Source organism: Calliphora vicina, chromosome 2, assembly GCF_958450345.1.
Source record: "Calliphora vicina chromosome 2, idCalVici1.1, whole genome shotgun sequence".
Lineage (NCBI taxonomy): Eukaryota > Metazoa > Arthropoda > Insecta > Diptera > Calliphoridae > Calliphora > Calliphora vicina.
Genome location: NC_088781.1, coordinates 93,047,651 through 93,056,105, shown reverse-complemented (window position 1 = coordinate 93,056,105; position 8,455 = coordinate 93,047,651). Strand labels below are relative to the sequence as shown.

The 8,455-nt window shown below is 32.8% G+C and overlaps 1 long non-coding RNA gene across 1 annotated transcript; it reads right to left on the bottom strand.

Annotated features, from left to right (window-relative positions):
• On the bottom strand, positions 1 to 1,236 carry LOC135951850 (uncharacterized). The gene is made up of 4 exons (XR_010575997.1): positions 1,118 to 1,236; positions 971 to 1,014; positions 175 to 252; positions 1 to 102 (listed from the first exon to the last, which is right to left on the bottom strand). It is a non-coding gene; the product is annotated as an uncharacterized LOC135951850 (long non-coding RNA).
• Between the last annotated feature and the right edge of the window lie 7,219 nt (positions 1,237 to 8,455).

Below are 8,455 nucleotides of genomic sequence, written 5' to 3'. Positions count from 1 at the left end.
AAAAAGAGAACACTTTTTTTATTCCATGATAATTCATTACACTTACCTTCAATTTCCGGAACCACCTTAATCGATAGTCCACCAGCTTATCTGGAACAGTACCTGAAAAATTTCCAAAAGATTTATTAGAATTTATTTAATTTTTTTTATTATTTGTTCCTTAATTTTACTTACCGGTTAAATCTGCTCAGATTCACCATCTTCAGAATCGGCCATTGAAATTCTTCTGGTCCAAGGCAGCCAACATTGTCCCTGTAAAGAAAAATGTTTGGTTGTGTTAGTTAGCAACACCACCCAGCGGCGAAAAGAAGTAGTAAGCAGGCCTTCTGGAAGGCCTTATTTAGCAGACACAAGGACTTATTGACCCATTCCATACTCATACATTTTTTACACACGATGTCCTAGCCAGCCAAGGCCTTCTTTAACAGGCCTGATAGAAGGCCTTCTTCAACAGGCCTGGTAGCAGGCCTTCTTCACAGGCTTGTTTTCAGGCCTTTTGTAAATAAATTTTGTTAAATAAATTGTATCTTTGATTAAGCCTAAACTATGTTTAAAATTTAATAACTTACCCGGCCTAAACGATATCTTAATTATTTTAATTTTTTTATAATAAAATCCAATAATGACCAAGTAAAAAATTCTCACAACCGCTTTGACCAAGAATTAAAGCAAAACTATTTTAAGTTTATTTATTTTTTTCTCTTCACTTTTTGCATTTTTTTGTATTTGTAGTTTTGTCTTTGGAATGTGAGTTTTTAACGGTATTTTCTGCTTGTACTACGTTTGTAGCAACAAAAAGAAGGGAGCAGGTAGGCCTTCCATAAGGTCTTCCTGAGAAGGCAAGCGAGCATGAGTACTGGATCTAAAAAAAGGTCCAGGAAGGTCTTACAGAAGGCCTTATAGCTGAAGGCCTCAAAAATTTCGCCGCTGGGCACTAATAAATTTCAATTTGTACAACACTTTCACTTACCTTATTCAAAATCTCCATAAATGGCCTTCAATCTCCAGCAGAACCTAAAAAGAAACAAAAGGAATAATTATTTTATTATTTTAAATAAATTAAATGAATATTTTTTTTTAATAATGTATTGTTAATAAAAAAAAAATTTTTACTTACCTTTTTATTTTCATTCATATTTTTTTGTTTGGGTGCTTCTTCTTCACCCACGCGTAGTATTTTTCACATTTGCCTCTTCCCGTTCCATTCATTCATACAGCTGTGTAGTATGTTCAGTGGGGGGTTGCCATACGATTGATGTAAACAAGGCACAGAGTTGTTTTTTTTTTAAGTGTGGTGAGTTTGTAAAACGGGGTTACCGTAGTGGTAATTGTATTATAGGAGTGAGTAAATGCCCAAAATTCCCAAAATTTTTTGAACATTAGGGATTTCATTGAAATTAGGGCGCTTTTTTTCCCTCCCATCCTGTATCCAGGGCTGGATAACAGGAGTGGTGGGGTTTGTAGTGTGCACCCTGTAGACAAAAGCTACTAGAAAAAAGAAGAAGAGCTAATAATGAATTGATGATGACAAAAGGGTTTTGTTTTGAAGTATTTTTTTTTTTTGTGTTTTGACAATTGGAAAGATTGTAAACAATAACAAATGAACAGAATATATAATTTAGATGGCTGAAATAAAAATCTCGGCCATTTTCCTAAAAAAGATAGGTTTCGAGGAAGGAAAGATAGTGAAATTCGTTCTTTTTTCAATCGTACTGGCCAAAGAAGGAAGAAGGTGGAGTTCGTGGCGCAAATTTATTTAACAATTTTTATATTTTTGAAGTAAATTTTTTTTATTTGGAAGTTAAAAAAAAAATAAAAAAATTCATAAATAATCTTAAAACTAAAGGATCTTAAAACTAAATAGTCTTGAAACTAAATGATTTTAAAACTAAAGAATTTAAAAAAAAAAAAACTAAGAAACCGCCAGCCACTTCAACAGGACTCCATCCATCGTGGGAACAGCAGCATTAGCACCACCACGCCTGGGGTGCTAGGGTATATTTGGTGATATTCCGACGAAGTACAGTGAAATACACCGGGACATATAGACGGACGTTCAATTCGGTTCCTTTTCTTTAAGAAAATAAGAAAAAAAAGAAATATTTATAAAATAAAAAAAAGGTGATTAGTGAGATATTTATATAAAAAAATAGGAAGTCTTAAGTATCGCAAAGTCCATCCCGCGTGTGAACCTTAACCACGCGTGCGCGAGTTAGGTTAGAGCTCTGGCCTAGGGAACAGTGAGTCGCGAGGTTAATTAACCCAAGATTTTCCTAAATCTTATATAGGTAATTCTCCTATACAAAAAAAAAATTTTATAAATAAATATATATAAATAAATAAAAGGAATTAGAGAATTCTAAATATTAATAGTACCTCGGACCACTTAGACATTTAGACACGTCACTGACAGGAAATATCCATCTACCCTATCCTCACCCGGGAGATTCTTCTGCAAAATTAGTTGGCCGCCAGGGAATAGAGCGGGAAAGCAGTAACGCTAGATTTAAAAAGATACATTATAAATTATTATTATTAAAAGAAATTTTATTAAATTAAACTAAAAGCTTAAAATTAAAATCTAAAACTAAAATCTAAGAAAAAAAAATTTAAAACTAAAATCTTAAATTTAAAATTTGAAAACTGAATCTTAAAGCTAAAATTTGAAATTTTTAAACAAAAACAAAATTTTTGTACATTTTTATTTCTAAAGTAAATTTTGTTAATAATTCATTTTTTTGTTTGTATAAATTCATCCTTTATTAATAAACCGAAACTTTTATAATGTTTAAATGAAATTGCTACTTTTCAAGTTCTTTTTTTTTAAAATGATTTACTAAAATTCAGTAAACGCGGCGGTAAGTAGGGAAGGTATTGTTTGCGGGGAAAGTTTGGGACATTCTTACGATAGGATGTCATGGCGGGATTCAATCCCGAGTGGGTGGGTTATCTCCTGGCAACAACATCAGCCAGGAGAAGAAATTGTTCGGTAGATAGGTACGCAGGGAAATAAAAAAAAAAAAACAAGAGAAACTACTTTGAGCCCCTTTAACTTAAATATACTTTTGCTGGTATGATTTTTGTGATAGTGTGTGTTTTCGATCCGGATTGCTGGCAAGGACCACCCCTCCGGCGAGTTCCCAGCCAGGCAAACGCGAGCATACCAGCGCCGCCGGCAATCTGGCCACCTTGTTTCTTTGTGTTTATTTTGTTTTCTGTTTGTTCAATGAACAAACAGATGTTTGACAGACACACCAGCCCATTCACTACATGTATTTGTTTTGCGCCATACTTTATCTCTCCCATCACTTCCAAATATGTTATACTTCAACTCATCTGAACGCTTCCAGAATTCCATGTCCTTTTCAACGTGCTTTTGGGCGAATTCCAAACAAAGTTTGCGATCCGTTCGAAGAGTTCTGCTTTAATTAACATTATTATTTAAGGTTCTTTGAATTCTTCGTGGATGAACAATAACTTCTGATCTTGTTGCGAGTTCTTTGGCCAATTTTGTGGTATTTACTTTTGAGTTTTTGTTGACTTCTTTTAAAATGAAGATTACATCTCTACGATGTAGTTTCTTTGGGCGACCACTTCGCAGCTTGTTTTTTACTGAATATTGTTTGAACTGTAGACTTAATAAATTGCATGCTTATCTGTTAGTATTAAAAAATAAACTAGTAGTGCGATTCACTAACTGTTAACGAACCGACAATCGTAATGTTTATCGACATAAATAATCGCTTGCAGTAACGATAGTGTGATTAAGTAATTTATTTTTAACGATTGTTTAAGATATGACATCTCTGTCTACAAAATATCAAAATAAGCGAAAAGTAGAAAACCATTATTTGACACACAATAAAATAATTAACCAGTGGTGTAGTGAGTACCACGTTGACTAGCAATCGGAAGGTTATTGGTTCGACACTTGGCTGTGACTTACTTTTTTTATTTATTTTTTTTTTTAGTAAATACATAATTTTATGAATAATTCTACTAACAAAACAACTTATTTCCTTCCAAAATGTAAAGGATTACTTTTGGGACATCGCGAACAAAAATAAGTACTTCTTCCAGGTGAATAATTAGTAGTATAATCTTCAAATTTCCCTATTTTTCAGCTTATTTTTTATATTTTATTGTAAATATTAATAAGTTAAGTAAACAAAATTGTGTTTCCATTATTTTTACGATAGTTCCAGCTACAATGAAGATGACGAAGAAAAAATTGCAAATACACTTTATCGATTAAATAAACACAACTTAAATTATTGTTTATAAAATATTGATTTATTTTATAGAAAATTATAGTATGTATATGTCAATATTTCGTAAAAGATATAAAATAATTGCATAAAGATAGAGTCATAAGAATTCAAAAATGCAAAATTTCCGAAGATTTAGTACACAATTCTTAACGCATTTCCAATTAGCGGTCATAAATAAAAATAAATTTAAGTAGACCGGTTTTTTGGAAAACAATAACCGAAACCGGTTAACTGGTTTTTTTAAAAGACAATAATCACAACCGGTTTTTGGAAAAGCACACGTTTTCGGTTAAACCGGAAACCGGTTTTTTGAATTTGCAGCTTCGATTTGTGAATTTGTGAGAAGCTGTTTAAAAAAATAGTTAAAAAGAGAAAAAAAACTATTTTTGAATGATAATGTTTGATTTACATTTGATTTTAAAATATGTACATTAGGGATATAACTTTTGTCACTTTTTGCAAATATGCAAATTGGCATAGCAAGTCGAATAGAGCATTAAAAAATATGAAAAACCACGGTATTATTTTTTTGCGGTTGTTAAAAAAGTTCACGCACCAAACACAATAAAGTTTTTCATTACATTTGTTCTATTATTTTGAAAAACAATATACAGTGAGTGTCACTCAAAATCGTACAACATATTTTTTTTTTAAATATTATGAAATTATACAGGCAATAATAGGTGATTATATAAAAAATTAAAAGTCATTTTATTAATTGGAACAAAAAATATGTATTTCAACAAAAAAGTTAACAAAACCTGAATTCGTTAAAAAAATATTGATGAAAATTAAAGAACATCACAAAATTCATATTTCACTTAAATTCGTACAATTATATTAAATTATAATTAAAACTTTAAAAATTAAAAAAAATGTTAATATTAAATAATCCTAATACTTTGTAGGGTATCATTTGCAATTTTTTAGTGCCTTTACGATTTTAAATGAAGCGTTGATATTCTGAGCACTGACAGTCTTACCCAATTTTTTTTTGTGGATAAGGGCAATTAAAATTATACCAAATTTTCTGATAGGTAATAGCACACACAATATAAAAATGGCATTTTAAAATATTTCCAAAACATCAACATTCTAAAACTAATGAATAAAATTTGACTACGATGGTGTACGATTTTAAGTGACATTCACTGTACTTTATTTTAATAATAACTGCGGACATACTTCAAAAGATAATTTTAAAATAAGGGAAGTATTCCTCATACTTGGAAAAAAATGAAATTATTTATAAAATTTTTCAGAGAAAAAAATGTTGGTTTATTTTAGAAAATGACCTAAAAAAAATGATTTTCATTACTAATACAACATTGGCCATCACGTGATGGTATGCCAAAAATTTCGCCAAAATTAGTTATATACCTAATGTACATATGTATGTACAACGAATCTTATGGTGTTCTATTTACATTTTGATTGAAAGATCGATGTTCAGGTAACCAATTAAAATAAAGAAATACTTTTTTTCGATTGCTTTGCGGTGATATCATAATTATGTTCATTGCAATACTCTATGACACACGACATTTTTTGTTGTTGTCTGGCACGGTGTTATATGTAGCCATAGGGATCCGTGGTAGCAAAACGTCTTGTCCTTAATACATCCTTTAAGTATTGTTGCTTCGATGACGTTATGCATCAGGTTTTTTATCGCAATTCGGGTGCCATTACAAAGGAGTGGTCCGATCAGACTTTTAGTTGGAGATTGTGAGGCGGTAATCCTGGTAATTCCAGCGAGTTGGATAGTTGACGACATCATCTTGGGAAGTAACATAATCCACCGAATTGTATGTCATCATTCGACAGCAATATCTCTTTCAATCTTAAAATTCAATTCGTCGACATCAATGTTTTTCGCAGCCAATATAGCACGTTAGCTCAACCAATCATGATTTTGTAATTTTGTGCAATGTTTGGAAACACCTTTCGGATGTATTTTAGTAAATGAGCATGAGTTCGGATTTTGATTCGGTGAACTGGTGAACTTGGAAATTAAATGCAGCCGTTCGAAATGTCAATCGGGATTTTTCCGTTGCCAATGTCCAGCAATTGTTTGGAAAATACTTCTCCAGATTGATCGTTCTGCAGCTCGACACACATGTTCACAGTCAATTTGAGTTTCTTGATGTGTTTTCACAAAATGGACGACTTCAAACATGCATTAAGTTCATCGGTTTGCGTTGACCATGGAATCACTGGCAATGTTTGCCGAAAATCACCTGCCAACAGAATAATTGCACCTCAAAACCCGCTTTGATTTAGTCTAATGCAACCAAATACTTTTTATACACCATTATACACTCATCCCAAACGATCAGTTTGCTTGCTGCAAAACTTTGGCCATCGCACTGTTCTTGGAAATGTTGCATGTTGGATTTTTATTGATTTGCATATTCAACGGCAACTTGAGGGCTGAATGAGCAGTTCGACCGCCTTCCAACAACGTAGCTACAATTCCTGATGAAGCAAGTGCAATATCATTCTGTGAGGGTATCGTTGCCGAAATAAACGCGATCAAAAAGTGTTTCCAGTTCAACCGGGAGCGTGCATATTTTTGTTGACGATTCAACAGTGGGACGTTTGTTCGAACTGATTCCCTTAAGGCATCGCTATCATATTGTTTTTCGCATCGCAACTCTTGATTAAATGCGTCGTGCATCGAACGATTGGGAGCTGTCATGCCTAACTCAGATAATACCTTTTTCGACATCATCAATCACATGTCCTGAATTAATATCAAAGCCTCGTTGAAAATTTCCTCGCCCAGTTGCAAATTTGGATTTGATGATCTGATGCAAAATATCATCACGCATGGCATCTTTGTACTTACTTCACAAATCAGTCGGTTTATCTCAACATGCTTCCCATATGTTGAGATGTACGTATTTGACGAGCATTTGACGAAAGCACTGCATCTCCGAGGGAGTATTTCCAATGAGTGTCATTATCTAACAATCGCAAGCGTTGATACGCTTCTCTATACGTCACACAATTCAACATTTATAGTTCGTAAATCTCAGAATGATGTCGTAAAAAGTGGGCGTAAATATAAATCGAACAAAGTGGGAGTAAAAGTAGGCGAACGACATTTGATTTTTATTCGGATCTTAAATGGAATTTTGGCGATTTTTTAAAAAAAATGAGACCCGAGGTGACCTGCTTTGAGTGGCCACGCACTGGCTCCCATTACGCCTAGGAAGTTAATCAACCGAAAACACCTCAGTTCCAACAATATCTCCAGTTCCGGAGATACCGAATTTACTTTTTCTGAAATTTGGGCGCCTTGAAAATGATTTTTTTGATATGTCGTAGTGGAGATTTTTTTCCCTCATGCTAAAAGCTATCGAAAAATCGATGGCACAATATCGATTGCTAAATCGATCAACCCTAATAGATATATTATGTTCCCGCCAGATATTCTGAAGTTTACTCTGCTTCATATATGAAGTTAGAATACAATTTGTAATTGTAAAATATACGTACATATCACCTTTTCATTGAATTCTAGACGAACAAATATAAATTTATGGGTATCATACTTCGAGTCCGAATTTTATCCAAAGAGCCAAAAGTCGTAGGGTGCATTTAAAGGGCGGATAACTCATAGACGGAGTCTAGCTCAGAGACACTCCCTTCTTATAGAAACACACTTTCCTTGTTGTATAGAAACCGAAATTAGTTAGCAAGTTATCATGGAATATGAATACTCAGAAATGGCTTAAAGTGGTCTCAATACCTACTAAACATGCAGGAATACTATTGGTAAGAATTGGGGACTACGACCAAGCATGGTAAACAGGATTTACACATCGGTTGTAAGACCCATTATAACTTACGGTTGCACGGTTTGGAGGGAGCCAATGTGAAAAAGTAATTTTCTGATATACAATTAGAAAATTCTTAAATACATTTGGAAAATTCTATAATACAATTGGAAATTTCTGAAATACAACTAGAAAATTCTGAAATATAATCGCAGGGGTCTAAAAATTTTCGTAAGCATGTAGTTTGATAAAAAGAACCATAATGAATCAAAAACTCGATTTTTAATTTTTGTGTAGTTACTTCCGTTTGCCTTTAAGGTGAGGTATTATTATATATATAGCAACGTATGGGATATTGTGTATTCTTTTCAAAAATGTACTTTTTGCAAAAATATAAAAATA